Genomic DNA, 6000 nt, shown 5'->3' on the forward strand with positions numbered 1-6000 from the left:
TGTTCTACACCTTCGAAGTGAAGTGTTGGAAACAGTGCTGGGTATGGTAATAGTAGTAGGCTTGAATTTCGCGAAAATCACGTGGCTTTCCCAGTACAGTAGTTCAAAAACGTGAATCTTATCAAGTAGCCTATGTTGGGTGCATGAATTTTCTAGATCGTTAGTATCATTAATGGCTCTAAATGCGGGAAATAGAACATTTTTCTACAGTAATTTAGGGTTGCCCTTAACAACGGGTGTTTTGCAGTTTTCAAGGCTCTTTGCCTACAGCAGCGATAGGCGTGAGTTTCACTGGCTTCGCTGACTGCGATTGGCTTTGTTTGGCTACTGTAGAATGAATTTCAGATTTTTTCCCAACCCTGGTTGGAAATGTCGTTACTAAACAATCCACTGATGCTGCCCACATGCTTACTTTGAGTGTTAAAAATAATATGTAAGCTTAAGTGCGAACTACTGAACTCATTTTTGAAATCGTAAAACATCAAAAGCATAGTTGTTCGCTCTTAAAATCGTTTATTATGGAATGCCATGCTTGTTTCAAGGGAAACTGCCTACATCTAGACGTGTTTTGCAGTTATAAAAAGATAAATTTCGAAATATAATGATGAAATACATGAGTTGTAAGATTGACATCATTTTTAGATTCAGGAGACCTAAATTACTAAATTTGATAGGGTATTTTTTATTCAAAAACCTGCTTTATTATATGATAATTAATTCCGCCCAAGCGTGTCATTTTCAATTTTTGATATTAAACATATTTTAATGAAATGTCAATGATATGTCATAGAAAATCGACTACATAAACTGGTAGAGATCAATGAAGTAGTGATTTTGTCGAAATTAATTTGGCAATATTTGAATCCCAAGATTAGTTTTGCATAAAAATATAGTGAAACCTCCATGAGTCGATATCGACTCATGGAACCATTCTAGAAGCAAAATTTCATGGTTACTATGATGATACCCTCAAACAGCTTTCCATAGAATTTCTGTTCCATTACTCGATATTTCCATGAGCCGATGGTCCCTTCAGATATCGACTCATGGAGGTTTGACTGTATCTGCAGTTTTCGAAGATGAGAGCAATACTGTTGGAAAAGTCCTATCTTAAGGCTATAACAGTCCTGTCTTAAGGCTATAACATTGACAAAGTAAAATTTTGCAATCAAATACACGGTTTGTGCGAATTTTGACATCATTTTCAGATTTAGGGAATCTAGATTAGGTAGATACCGTCGATGGGGGTGTCAATGGGTCTAGGGGGTGAGATTGGGTCAAAACTAAAATATATGATTTATGAAATATTTCAGATAATAACCCTGATATTACTAAAATTAATAATTCATATGTTAGAGGACATAATTACACATAATTAATCACAATATACATTTTTAGAAATAGTAGTTTTTGTTAGATATATCAACAAACTTGTATGTTGAAACTAGAGAAAAGTTACAACATTAAATTTCTCCTGTGCAAAGTATCACGCATGTACTTTAACCTCTATTGTTATAAAAGTAGAAGGTTGGAAATCTTTTCAATACACTTCACTCGTGTTATCCAATTAATTTTCATTTTTTTCGGTACGGTATCTAAAACATTAAAAATGGAGGTGTGATTGGGTCATGCAAGAACGATTGTAAATGGAATCACAAGTCTACATTTTTGTCGTTTTACGGTGCCGTATGTACTCTTTCATCATTAAGATGTATTTATTCTTTCTAAATACAGCATCGCTGGAACATCAAACAAGTCTACTTGAGGATTCCGTGCTTTGAATAACAATGCAACGCATTTTGACAATTTCTCAAACCAGCAACTGTTTTTCGTGCGTAGCAATCTCGCGGAAGTACAAATGAATTGGATCGCTGCGCTGCGAGTTGTCGCACCGAAATCTAACTATTTGCGTAGGTTTAAAATAATCACTGTTTCAGTACACCTTTGGAGAAACAGAATAGGCTTTTTGGCAATGAGGACGAGACTTTGAAGACAATTTGAAGGGAAAAAACAAGAAAATTTATGTAAATTTGATGATAAATGCTGAATTTACATATTTTTTTCTCATAGCTCTTCAATTTATTGGTATTATCGTAAAAGTACGATTTAAAGTGGATTTATCATACTTGTGAAACATCTTAGATGACTTTTCGTCTTCTTTGCAACGCATTTCATCAATATATTTCAGCATATTCTCAAAAACAATTTATTTTAATTACAGTGACCCAATGTCCCCCCCTCTATGGGGTGAGATTGGGTAATTTTTCATTCACTTGTAGTGCTGTAGTGAATACATACTGTTCTTTAATTTTTTGAGCAGTTGTTAATGTACCATCAAAGTATATTTGCACCAAATTTAAAGTTTATTAGAGTTGAATTGCGATAGTTATTCAATAGATAAATCGTACATATCCTTTTTTGACCCATTTTCACCCCCAACGACGGTAAGGATTTTTATCTTGCAAACCTGTTTTATTATATGAAGATCATTTTTTCCCTAGTTAGTCATTTTCAATTTTTAATATTCTACCTATTTTTATAAAATGTTAAATGTTATTTCATAACAAAAATAAATAAATAATGTAAACTAACATAGATGAATGCAGTTATAGTTTTGCCTAAATTAAAATGACGATATTTAAAATCCTAAGGAATATCCTTACAAAAATTTGTTAAACAATGATGAACTTTCACCGATTCACATTAGTTTATTCATAATTGTTGAACTCAAACGTCTCTAGGAAGAATAAGTAATTAATTATTATAGATTCCACACTTCAGCAAGTAGTGATGTTTTACATTACTGATAAAATCTACAGAATGTCTAAAGTTGCACGACCGTGCGCCTGATTTTCAAAACAAGGTTCGTCGCTTCTGTTGGAAGTCTTTTGCCATTTGTTATGCCTGTCACAAAAAAAAAAACGCGCAACGCGCTTTTTTATTTCAGGAAATCGAAAACGAACGACAGGAAACGTACACCGGCTCAGCAAATAGAAATCAGAAGTGACCTCATTTCCATGATGATATCGTATACAAGCCTTGAAAAAAAAATGAAAGGTCGATCGGAAAACGGATTCGGTTTTCTTGACGACATATAATTTAACAGGAATGGATTTCTGATATCAGAACTCCCGCACAACAGTGCGTACATATCAAAGTGTAGCATAGATTATGATCAATAGCTTCATATTAAACATATTTTTTATCACGCCTACTACGCCAATACATAAGAAGAGTAAAAATATATGCATAACATACCAGTTGCACAAACCTTAAGATGATAGTTCGGAGAAATTCCTTTCCACTGATATTTCGATTGTCTGTGTCAGAAAGATACAGGTGTGCCGCTTAATATGCTGGATGAATGGTATGCTGCTCGATCGTCACCTCTTTTCTTTATGTTCACATACACAACTGCAGACATGTGTTGTATATTGATCATAGAACAGCTAGATCAACTTGTATACAACAGTGTAAGTGATAGATGCAAAGGAATTTGTCACGTCACTTAGTTTTTCCGTGTCAGATCACTTTTTATGAATTAATGTTTAATTCTTTTTTTGAATATGCAGATATGTTATATTTGTAGTTTTTTCACACAGTATATTTTTCGCTTTCACATTTGACTAAACTATGTTCATTCACTTTGTTGACTTAATAAGTAAATTTTCTCCAGCACAGCAATCAGCAATCAAGATGGCTGGCAAATCCTAAGTTCACACAAATCTTGCACAAAACTTGAAGAAAGTATCATAAGAATTGAATAAAATTGCACTTTTATATCGATTTCGTTGTTATAACTGTACACATAGTTCACAACCGTGAATATTTTTGCCGATCCCGTCGTATTTGTTACAGTGGAAACTGGACACGTAGATAAAAATAATAATGGTTCAAACCAAATACATGGTATGCTTTTTTTCTTGGTATAACATATCTATAATTTAAAACAAGCCCATTTAAACTTTAATTCTAAAATAATAAAATACCACTGGTCTATGGATGACCTTCTTTTAAAATAAGTAATCGGTTTGCGATATCCGTCTTACATGGTGTTGAACTGTTAAGCCCTGCTAAGTAACTGCTGCGAGACGATCACAGCGCAGCAACTGAACTGAACTCGCGATCTCGAAGGTGTTCATCACCACACAGGTAAGCCAAAGAAAACGATGATGCCCGCCTGGTTGGGACTTCAATGTGTGAAAGCAAAACAGGCGGGTTCATCACCTGTAAATATGAGCTTAGGAATGCGCAACACATTCAGCTGACACACCTGTATCCACCAATACATTAATCGCTGGTAACCATACACAACATATAGAGGCAGTGATATCAGATTAAAATGAAGAAATCATTCATTCTTTCATAGCCATAATATTTTAACTTGTCACAAATATACAAATTTGTGTAAGAAATTTGTAGAATTTTTATAATAACTGGAAATGGTTAATTAATTACATTTCGATAACTCGATAAGATGAAAATAAAGGTTTTTATTGTCGAAAGGGGGGTGGGGGTGCATTTAATAATAAAATGTAAATTCAGATACAGTCAGGTCTCCTAAAGACGCTGCCGCCCACTTTCCTCCCACGGCAATTTCACAGCACATTTTAATATGATGTAGCTGATTTTTTGTTCATGACTGACACATACAATATGAGCTTATTACCTGCTGAATTTCACCTGAATCGATTGGACGACAGCTGAGAAATTGCGGTGGGCGTAAAGTGGGTGGTAGTGTCATAGTCATGATTCAAGCGTGTAAGTCGCATGATCGATTTCTCTTCATCGATCCTCTCATCTGTGAATAAAGGTGACAAGATGCAAGTTTGTCAGTATTTTTTTTCACGCGAAGGGCAATCCCATAGGTTTGATTTATGAAGACCGTGCAATTTTGCATACGAATTTTGTGGAATCATCCTTTACAGGGCAGTCGTCCTTAGATCTTTTTGTTAAAGTGGACTAAATAATATTTTTGAGAAACCCCTTTCCGAAGAATGCCAGAGTGGGTTCTCTTTTTCATAATGATTACTTGTACTGTGGAAAATCCAAGTAAATCATTTACTCCAATTTTGATATCTTTAAGTCATCAATTGAGAGACGTTTAAGACAAATTTGAACAAACGTTTTGTCGTTATAAGTAAAAAAATGTGCTTCTTCTCTTCAAGATGTTTGAGTTCTGGCATTTTCCGGCAAAACGTGACATTCATCTTTCTTTGCAATTTGGAAGGAAACCTTGATTCCCCTAATGGTGTTCGGAAGATTTGTCCTAAGTATCGAATTGATTGTTCATTTCGATGCAATTATCAACGACATTAACCATTTCACCCTCGGAAGGAAGCGCGCATTCTGGTGAAAAGTCCTTTCTTCCATTTTGCCACCACTAGATTTCACCTACGGGTCCAACGAAAAATCGAAAAAAATCGCCTTCCTAACAAGGATCGTAAAGGGATCAATACTAGAAAAATAGTACTGAAAAGTACTTTTTTGTAGCACTGAGAAGTACTGTTTTATTGCTTTAGGTAGTTTTTACAAACTTCCAAGAGCAGAGAGAATTTGTGTACGCACAGCACGATAGTTCCATGTGCACTGACATTAACCTTATATTTTTCCACACCATTTTGTGTTAATTTTTATATGCGTAGTAAAGTGTAAAGTGTTGGTACGAAAATCAATACGGGACAGTTATGATTTTATGAGCAGTTTAAATAATAGTGATTTTGCTCTAGTAACTTTGAAATTGACCTATGCATATTAAGAAGTACAGTCAACTTTTGTTCGTTGCACTAAACCTGTAGCCCACTTAGTGAAAGACTTTCACTAATCGGGTTGAGTTTCGAGCTGTCAAATAACATAGAACAAAAGAAAAACAGAGCTACCCACAGTGGCTTAGCTATGGTTTTGGGGGTCCGGTGCGGAAGTACATTTGGGGGCCCCCAAAATAGGAGTTTGCAAAATAAGCCATTCATTAGCGAACTCACACTTACCTTCAATATATTT

The 6000-nt window shown here is 34.8% G+C and overlaps 1 protein-coding gene across 3 annotated transcripts in view; it reads right to left on the reverse strand.

The window, feature by feature from the left end:
* The window catches only part of LOC5574835 (myosin-VIIa), a 110749-nt gene extending 106627 nt beyond the window's left edge, over positions 1-4122 (reverse strand). Inside the window, exons 1-2 of one of the 3 annotated variants that reach the window (XM_021844151.1) lie at positions 4050-4122; positions 3272-3737 (exon numbers count right to left, since the gene is read on the reverse strand). The gene's annotated coding sequence lies outside the window, so the exon portion shown is untranslated. Of the gene's footprint in view, positions 1-3258 lie in introns of all 3 variants that reach the window. The other 2 variants (XM_001661608.2, XM_021844150.1) reach the window with 2 other exon arrangements.
* Positions 4123-6000: the final 1878 nt, after the last annotated feature.

This window comes from Aedes aegypti, chromosome 2 (genome assembly GCF_002204515.2).
Source record: "Aedes aegypti strain LVP_AGWG chromosome 2, AaegL5.0 Primary Assembly, whole genome shotgun sequence".
Classification (NCBI taxonomy): Eukaryota; Metazoa; Arthropoda; class Insecta; order Diptera; family Culicidae; genus Aedes; species Aedes aegypti.